The following is a 10,770-nucleotide window of genomic DNA, read 5'->3' as shown; positions in this document are numbered from 1 at the left end:
GGAAACAGATGTTCCCCTAGAGCCTCCAGAAAGGAAAACATTCTTCTGATATCTTGATTTTAGCTTTGTGAGACCCATTTTGGACTTCTGACCTCTAGAACTGTAAGTTAAAAAACTTGTAGTGTTTTAAGCCACTGTGCTTGTGGTAGTTTGTTACAGCACCAATTAGAAACTAATGCAAATCCGTAGAGAAGAAATATCAGGTATTTATTTTAAAGCAAGAAGGTAATTACCTAAACCTGAGTAAGATTCACTTACATCTCAGAAAAGACTGCAGGATAAAAGCATCCACCTTATGTTACACATAATGAAAATTTGTTTCCTTGTAGCTGGTAAAATAATTGTGGAGAAAGGCCTGATTTCTTGACAATGTATTTGGATGAGCACATTGCCAGTGGGATACACACTGTGAAAGTGACAAGTCTCTCCCAAGTTTCACAGGCAAGAGGAAAATAATCCTGCATAATAAGAGACCAATGGGGGGGTGCAAGACTGAGCTGCTATGAGACAATTAGGGGATGGGGCGATGTGGAAACCAGAATAGGACAAGAGTACTTGTCCTGGGGACTGAGTGAATGAAATGCCAGGAGCTGTATGCTGTGACCCTCTCCCCATGGTTTCTGTATTAGTCAATTTTTGCTGGGACAATAAACAATCCCAAAGTCTCAGTCGCTTAAACAATGAACAGTTATTTCTCACTTATGAGTATTGGCTGTGGCTCTGCTGGGTCTACCTGGGTTCCTGATATCAGTTAGGCTTTAGTTTAGATCTGCACTGAGTGTCATGCTGGGACCCAGGCTGAAGAAGTAGCTGCTATCTAAGCATGCTGTTCTCGTGTAGGATGGTAAGAGTGCAAGAGGGTGATGGGCTTCTGCTAGAAAAAGGCAACCTGTCACTCCCATCCCTGGAAGTCACATGGGTAAGCCAAGTCAGTGGGAAAGGGAATAGGGTCAGGGAGAAAGAGTGGATACTGCTGAACAATATTACAATCTGCTATAATCTACTATAAAACTACAGTCATACTAGGAAAATAATAAAAAACCTGGTGTCATGTGAAATTTGGTGAAAGCTAGAGTGTACGGTGAGTTTTGCATTAAGGTCTGTAGAGAACTGAAACAGTAAGCCCAGGAGAAAAACAGCAAAAGAAAAAAACTGGTTACAATTTTATTTATTCAACCCAAAGTAAAAGGAAAGTAAACTAACATTTTTATAAGTGACATCTCTTTATCAGGTACTGTGCTGAATGATTTCATTCTCATTTACTTTCACAAGTTTTTCAGATGAGGAACCAAGTTCAGAAAGGTTGAGATTCTTGCCCAAGTTCCTATAGTTTGTGTTCCATGATGCTAATCCAGGAATGTAGCATTAAGGAGAGTTGAAAAACTAAGCAGCAGAAGGGCTCTGAGTGAAATCAGTGAGCATAGAAATTGACTCTTTAGCAATAGAAGACTAGACAAACACAAAAAGATGGCACCCTCCATCAAAACTGGGAAGGACTTGTTTTATATGGAAATGAGGTTAAAACAAGCTGGATCTATAGCCCAGGCAAAGACATGGTCCATGGGTTTCTGGAAGACAGTAGGGTAGCATCAGCACCCAGGAGATGGCTGGTGCCAGCAGAGGCTACAGTTTTAGAGAGATAACGAAGGGAACAAATTCAGCAGAGTTTGTGATGGAGCTAAGACAGGGCCACCCCAGCCCATTAGAAATACCCTTGAAAATTAGAAATGTGCCCTTTCTTCCTTTGGCACAGACCTGTGTCAGAACACATACTTTGGCCAGTACCACCTGCTCCCTCCAAGAGGGTGGCCTTCACAACCTACGGCATCACCCTAGTTTGGTTGGGATGAGAAGGGGAAGGGTAAAGTTTGAGGATTCAATCATAAAGAACAATATTCCTCCAAGCTGTCCACATGAGTGAGAAAAGTAGTCTATTTATGTGGCTGCCTAGAGGAAATTTAAATATTCACCTAAAGTTGGATATATATTAAATAGGTGTTTTCTGCTGTTAAACTTCTTAAGAGTAAATGTGCTCTATTTTAGACATTACCAGGCACACTAAAAAGGAATTCTCAATGTAATAACATTCTAAGATTTTAAATACTTGAGAGAATTAAAAACAATGAGCTGGCAATTAAACTCAAGTCAAATATTGCTGTACTACACCTGCCCTACAACATACTGTTTTAAAGTATGCATTTTCCCCAAATGGGTAGTAAACACAAATTCAATTATAAAATATCAAAATTCTTTCTCTATCCTATCTAGTTTTTTATGAGATGTCCCATGTCAAAATTCCATCCAGCCTTCAGGACCTGATTCAAACCCTCTCTTCTCCACCAAGGTTAGCCTTGGTCAAGGTTCCATAAATGATCTCTCCGTCCTCTGATTCTTGGGTCCTTGGCTTGTGTCTCTATTATGAATTAACTTTTATTATGATGGGTACATTTTGTTTGGAACACCCAGAGAAACTTTCCTTATGAAGGCAAGCCCAGCCGAAAGGTTTCTCTTTTATTTTGAATCACCTCTGACCCACCCTAACCTGCTGTAAGTATTAATAGTTTATCACTCCCTCTCCCATGCTAATATTGGTTTGGCCAAAAAGTTCGTTCGGGTTTTACCATACCATCCTAGGGAAAACCCCGAATGAACTTTTTGGCCAACCCAATGGTAAAGCCCTGATCCTCATTAACTTGGAAGTTGACAAAGATTGGGGTGGGGGTCAGACTAAACATCTGTGGGATCATTGAGGGCAGAGGATATAAGATACCTTTTTCTTCTTTGTACCCCAGTACATAGTATAGAATTGAGATCAGAGGTTCTCAGCCTGGGCACTGTTGCCATTTGGGGCCTGATAAGGACTTGTAGGGGGCTGTCCTGTGCATTATGGGCTATTTAGCAGTATTCCTCCATAGTGTTGACAACCAAAATTCTCTCCAGACATTGCCAAATATCCTCTGGGGGACAAAAAGTTGCCACCAGTTGAGAACCACTGATGTAAACCATAGTGCAAATTAAATGCGTGTTGAGTTGCTGTCAGGAATTGTCAGGTGTTTCCTCCACTTTGGCTCTTCCACACCTCCTAGCACTAGTGGGGAGCTCAACAAATATATTTACATGAATGAATGGTTTAAATACATTGCAAATAATGCACAAAGCTTTCCTCTGAGCCATTAAAAATCGAGTTTATAAGGATGATATATATTCATTTGTTCATGAGAGAGATGGTATGGTATATTGATTAATGCAGCAAATTCTGGAGTCAGACTGGGTAGGTTCAAATCCAGAGCGCAAGGGTTCATATCCCAGCTCTCAGCTTCCTAGCTCAGGAACTTTGAGCAAGTCATTTAACCTTGATGCACCTCAATATCCTCATCATAAAATCAGGATACAAATAGTACTTACCTCAACAAGACTGTGAAGACTACATGAGTTAAGATATGTGAAATGCTTGGAATAGTGCCTGACACGCTTCAGTTATTATGTACTCAGCAAATTGAATACTTTATAAGTGATGGGGATTTAACTATGAACAAAAAGTTCAAGCTCTCATGGAGTTTGCAATCCAAAAGGCAAGGAGGAAAGGGACAGAAAATAAAGCACTGTAAGAGATGAACAGCAGGGCAGCCACAGAAGGCTGTGCTGAGGTCCCATGTGAGGCGAGGAAGCCGTCCCAGGAGACCCCTAAAGAAGAGTCTTCCAGGGAATAGTCCTGAAGCCAGACCATGCTGCATGTGTTTAAGGAATGGCAAGCAGCACAGTGAAAACTGTGAACTATATACCGTGTCTTTAAAAAGAAAAATGCAAAATTATAAATTTCCTCTGAGGGAAAAAAAAAAAAGCTAAGCAAATTTTAAAAGACTACAAAAACATGCCCAAAATTTGACAAATGTTTTGTTTGGGTGATGAGACTATGGGTGATGCATTTTTTTTTCTTTTCTATAATACCCTGGATACGTATTAATATAGTATTTCTAAAAAATCAAAAAGGCTTTATCAATGATGGTCCTTGTAAATGAAAGAGAATTTCCATTTACACAGGATTATTTCTATTTTTTCCTCTATTTTGTAGCTGAAATGTTAGTATTTTTACTTTATTTGAATGTTCTAATGCATGCTTAAGACAGTATGTTGCAAAGTTTACTTTTACTAATATTTCATTTAATATTTTGGCTAAAAAGTTTTTCTCTGCCCATATGCTTAACACAAATTTCTTTTTTTCAACTGATGGGTCACAATATAGATGGTTGTCTTTTGAAATTTCTTCACATCTTCTAAGGTGAAAATGGCTCTCCATTTACCACTTTTCTTCATTGAGTAGTCAGCAAAAATTCTGTGATAGTTCACTTAACTGCTCTTTCAAAATAGACTTTTCTAATCCAAGCAACAGCAAAGGATTTGTAGAAATGAGGTTACACGTCTGGAAAATAAGTGATATTTTTAATGTCTTCATTTATGTTCAAATATTTTCACTCCTAAGTATATTTCTTAAATTCTGTGTCTCAGCTACAACACAATTATAATTTAGCATTGATACTTCTGCATTTTATAGTCATTTTAAAATAAGTTACCCCCTTTGAATCTGACAGAAACATAACTTTTTAAGTTTGCCATCTTTTGCAGTGTCTTCTGATAATTTTCTTGACCTAATATTTCTATTATGCTTTGATACATTATAGTGAAATTTAAAATTTCACTAGAAACTAGAAACATATATTGCCAGGGTAAAAGGATTCAGCATGGTTTTGTTTGCCCTCAGGAGATACACAAAATGTAGGAGAGGTGTTTCTATAGGTTCTACTGCTTTATTTCCCTAAAGAAATGAAGTATAAAATCATGGAAATTCTTTACTTCTTATAGCTGTGTGGACATTAAAAAAGAGACAGAAGAGAAGTTGTAGGAGAGGGAGATATGAAGATGTAGATCAAGAGTCCAAAAAGCCAAAATTTCATGAAAAATTGTATAAGATTAAGTTTATAAAAGGGAAACTTAGGGAAATTCTCTCTTAAATTTACTCACCTAGAATCAATAGTGCCAAACATTGTTCTAAGTATCATAACTATACATTTTGGGGGATGGAGAGTGTTTGAACAGCTGTGGCATTTAAATGATCTCCTATTCTCATCAGGCTCTCTTTTTTTTTTTTCTTTTTTACACTATAGGTGAAGGGTAGGGTGGAAGTGTGGTTGCTGGTGAATATAGAGAATAAATGTATGACATTTTAGTTCATCCAACATTTTTTTAAATGCCAACATAAGACATATTCATGCACATACACAAAAGCTGTTTTACAGACCTAAATAACTGTATGTATTTTTAAAACTAAGCACCAAAAATTATTTTAATGCATGCTGTTTTCAAATCTTCCCAAATACTGTTACTTAATTTTAAGTTTTATGTAATGATTAGGCATATATTATATTAACTATTATCAAATATACTTATGTGAAGTATTTTCAGATTAAAATGAAAAATATACTAATAGTTGTATATCTTGAAAATCTCTATATACATGCAAAAAAGTGTTTTTTATAACTATTCAAGAGACTGAATAAAAATGTCTTAATCATTCAGTATATTTTTACATTATATTTTCATTCAACAGTGTCAGAATATTTTAATCACCAATATTCCTAAGAACAGTGCTTTAAAATATTTAGCATTTCAAAATAGGAGAAAATTTCAAATCTAGATATTATTTGCAAAAGCCGTGTCCCTTCTTAAAAACCAAACAAATAAAAATCAACAAGGAAAACTACTTGTTCATTTTGTATCTTCTTACCTTCCTCCAGTTCTTCTGTATCAGATAGAGAGTCCAAAGTTGTAGAGTTAGATATCTGTTTAACGCTCTTCTTTTCATAATTAGCAATTAATTGGTGATATCTATCCACAAAGAGAAAATATATATGAATTCCAGCATTCATAAATATTCAGTTCAATTCATAATACCTAATTATCAAGTCAAAACTGTAGACATTAGCTAATGCCTTTCCAAGCATATCACACACAGCTGACCTCAAGCCTCCTCTCAAGCCAACTCCATCAATAGACGCCATTTTTATTTCACATACTCCTATTTTCTGGCACTTCTTTTTTTCCTATAACCACAGATAAGCCACTGGCAAGGTAGAACAAGTGGCTTAAGTTATACTTGGTGTATTAGATTGCTAGGGCTCCCATAACAAAATACCACAGACTGAATGGCTTAAACAACAGAAATTTATTTACTTGCAGTTCTGGAGGCGGGAAGTCCAAGATCAAGTGTGCCAGTAGGGTTGGTTTCCTATGAGGGCCACAGGAAGGATCTGTCTGTTCCAGGCCTCTCTCCTTGGCTAGTAGATGACTTTCCTCTTGCTGCCTCTTCACATAAATTGTCCCTGTAATCTCCTCTTCTTATAAGGACACCAGTCAAATTGGATGAGGGACCACCCTAATCCACAGTCATTTTTAACTTAACAACTCTTTAAAGGCCCTTTCTCCAAATGTAGTTATCCAAAATCTGTGGCACTGGGAGAAAGGACTTTAACATGAATTTGGGGGGAACACAGTTCAGCTCATAACACTTGGGCTTAACAGTAAATTGACAAAGTGAAGACAGTTAACTCAGTCTAAGACTGAGCCATATCCAGTAAAGAATAAACCTTTTCTCCATGCCTGAAAAGAGCCCATTCTAGCCACTCATTAATAGACATATGATTTCAGAATTTCAGTGAAAGGAATGAGGCAATGTATGGGGTAAGGCTAACTGTAAAATAAATATCTAAATATAATTCCCTCATTTGAGCCAGTTTCACTTATTTTTAAAAAACTATGTATATGAGAAACATATTTATTCTTTGTTTCCACTCTGAACAAAGCAGCAGACCTTATGTACCAGGAAAGAGAGCTAACAAATGGTACTAAAAAATAGAGGCTGTGTACTCACTATGGTAGATAGGCAATGGCTACTTAACCAACAAAAGTCACAATTACAGAAAGCTTAGTTCCCATTACAAAAGAAGGGCAAAAACAAAAAACAGCATGGGTGCATTAGATTGCAGCTTAAAGTCATTTGCAATTTTTATCATATGCTGATAGTTTTCACATCCTAAAGGTAATTGCTTAGTCATTAGGAAGTTACCTCTCTTCCCTTTTACCTCTTTGGAAAAAAGAAAAGTAATATAATGCTCTTAGAATTTTCAACATTGGTGATATTAAAGTAATATTGAGATGATAAAAATTCCATAGTCATTTATTCTTAAATTAGTGTTGGAGCAAACTACAAAAAGAATGTTCTAAAAACCACGTAGGGGAGATGAAAGAAGATTGTGAAATTTCCTACTTATCTACCTACCCAATAATAGCTTCATAAGACATATAGATGTAAACAAGTTATTTAGATAAATAAGTACTGTTTTCAGACCAATAAATATATTATTGTACAGATATATGTGTCTCCTAGTTTCATATATCCAAAGTTTTTAAGTGATGAATGAACAGTTAGGAACACCTGTTATAAAGCAAATAATACTTTTTATACTACAGATATTCACCAGTAATTTATCTCATTATTTTATTTAAATTTTTAAACATATGGTTTGCTTATACCAAGGTAAAACAAAGTACACATGTCCAATATTGCAAAGAAGGAAATACTGTATTCAGTTATGGTTGACATATTTAATAGATTATGAATTCCTTATTTTCTAAAGTTCAATTAAATTAAGACGTTTAAAATAAACATCTGAATGTGTATATGAAAATTATTTTACTTTCCCTCTCCCCCTTCTCATTCTCTCTCCCCCTGTGATTTTCATATGAAATTAATGATTAAAAAGTATAAAGGTATTGTTAAAATGTGAATAAAGTAGATGGAAGAAGAATAAGAAAACAATAAACTAGAAAAAATACCTATGCATAATTTTAAATTGCCCTTAAAATTATAAAGAAAATATTCTATATGTTGTTTAAATTCATTAGCTATAAAATAATTTCTGTTCATTACATCTTATTTCTCATTGACTATGAAAATCAGAAATTCATGTTCATCATGAAAAGTTTTGTCTTTTGGGTATAATGAGAATATACTTAAGAATTCTGAAAACTTAAACTATAGTTAGCTAATAACAAATTAACAATAATATTCAAAATGAACAAAATATTTACATTACTAATATGTAAAAACAATGAAAGGGGCTTGTGTGGATTAATCATCTTTTGCCCAACTCTATTGCCCATACATTTATTTTCTTTATTGAGGTGTAGTTGATGTACAATATTATATAAGTTATAGGTGTACAACATATTGATTCACAATTTTTAAAGGTTATACTCCATTTATAGTTATTGTAAAATATTGGCTATATTCCCTGTGCTATACAATATATCCTTGTAGCTTATTTATTTTATACACTGTAGTTTGCACCTCTTAATCCCCTACCCGTATCTTGCCTCTGCCCCCTTTCCCCTCCCCACTGGTAACCACTAGTTTTTTCTCTATGTCTGTGAGTCTGTTTCTTTTTTGTTATATTCACTAGTTTGTTTATAAATTCCAGAAATAAGTGATATCATATAGTATTTGTCTCTCTCTGACTTATTTCACTAAGCATAATACTCTCCAAATCCATCCATGTATTGCAAATAGCAAATTTTCATTCATTTTTATGACTGAGTAGTATTCCATTGTATATACACATATCACTTTTTCTTCATCCAGGTGCTATCTCGCTGTGGTTTTTTTCATTTTCATTTGTCTCCAAGTATTTTTTGATTTCCTCTTTGATTTCTTCAGTGCCATTGGTTGTTTAGTAGCATATTGTTTAGCCTCCATGTGTTTGTGTTTTTTGCAGTTTTTTTCTTTTAGTTGATTTCTAGTCTCATAGCATTATGGTCGGAAAAGATTCTTGATATGATTTCAATTTTCTTAAATTTACTGAGGCTTGCTTTGGCCTAGCATATGATCTATCCTGAAGAATGTTCCATGTGCACTTGTAAAGAATGTGTATTCTGCTGCTTTTGGATGGAATGTTCTTTAGATATCTATTAAGTTGATCTGGTCTAATGTGTCATTTAAGGCTAGTGTTTCCTTATTGATTTCCTGTCTGAATATTATCTGTCCATTGATATAAGTGGGGTGTTAAAGTACCCTACTATTATTGTGTTACTGTCTATTTCTTCCTTTATGTCTGTTAATATTTGCTTTATGTATTTAGGTGCTCCTATGTTGTATGCACATATATTTACTATTATTACATCTTTTTGGATTGATCCCTTGATTTTTATGTAATGTCCTTTTCTGACTCTTGTAACAGTCTTTGTTTTAAAGTCCATTCTGTGTGGTATCAGTATTGCCATGCAGCTTTCTCTTGATTTCCATTTGCTAATCTCTACATTTCAAATGCATTTTAACAACCCTACATTTTTATTCTACTCCCTTCACAATTACTATTTTTGATAACATGTTTTATATTTAATTGTTTTGTGTATCTCTTAACTGCTTATTGTGGATATAGATGATATTACTACTTTTGTCTTTTAACCTTCTTACTAGCTTTGTGCGTGGATGATTTCCTACCTTTCCTGTACGTTTGCCTTTACTGATGTGTTGTTTTCTTTTATAATTTTCATGTTTCTAGTTGTGGCCTTTTCTTTTTTGTGTAGACAAGTTCCTTTAACATTTCTTGTAAAACTGGTTTGGTGGTGCTGAACTCTTTTACCTTTTGCTTCTTTGTAAAACTTTTGTTCTCTCCATCAAATCTAAATGAAAGCCTTGTTTTTCCCTTTCATCACTTTAAATATATTGTGCCACTCCCTACTGGCCTGCAGAGTTTCTGCTGAAAAGTCAGCTGATAGCCTGATGGGAGTTCCCTTGTGTGTAACTTGTTGCTTTTCCCTTGCTGCTTTTAATATTCTCTCTTTATCTTTAGTTTTTGCCATGTTGATTACAGTGTGTCTTGGTGTGTTCCTCTTTGGGTTAATCCTGTATGGGACTCTCTGCCCTTCCTGGACTTGGAGGCTGTTTCCTTTTCCACGTTAGGGAAGTTTTCAGCTATTATGTCTTCAAATATATTCTCAGCCCCTTTCTCTCTTCTCCTTCTGGGACCCCTATAATGTGAATATTAGTGTGGTTGATGTTGTCTCAGAGATCTCTTAAACTCTTTTCATTCTTTTTTCTGTTCAGCATCAGTGATTTCTACTACTCTATCTTCCAGCTCACTGATCCGTTCCTCTGTATCATTTAGTCTACTGTTGATACCTTCTACTTGATTGTTCGTTTCAGTCATTGTATTCTTCAACTCTGTTTGGTTTTTCTATATTTTCTAACACCTTGTTAAAAACTTCTAAATTCTCAGTCTGTGCATCCATCTTCTCCTGAGTTCTTTGATCATTGCTACAATCACTACCCTGAACTCTTTCTCGGGTAGATTCCCTATCTACTTCACTTAGTTATTCTGGGATTTTATCTTATTCCTTCATTTGGAACATGTTGCCTTTTACCTCATTTTGCCTAATTCACTGTTTTTATTTTTATGTATCTGGTAGGTTGGTTACATTTCCTTGGATAAGTGGCCTTTTTGTAGGTCTGTGCATCCCAGCAGTGCACTCTCCTCTTGTCACCAGAGCTATATGCTCTAGGGGTGCCCCTTATGTGGGCTGTATGAGTCCTTCTTTCGTGGCAGGCTGATTACTATGGGCAGTCTTGTAGGCTTTCTTGGCCCCTGGTCTGGTTCATTGCCAGGCCCTGCCCCATTGGTTGGCAGGGCCAGGTTATGAGGTGGCTGACTCTAGAAC

The sequence above is a fragment of the Balaenoptera physalus genome (assembly GCF_965194825.1).
Source record: "Balaenoptera physalus genome assembly, chromosome: 8".
Taxonomy (NCBI): Eukaryota; Metazoa; Chordata; class Mammalia; order Artiodactyla; family Balaenopteridae; genus Balaenoptera; species Balaenoptera physalus.
Note: the sequence above shows the minus strand (reverse complement) of the source record.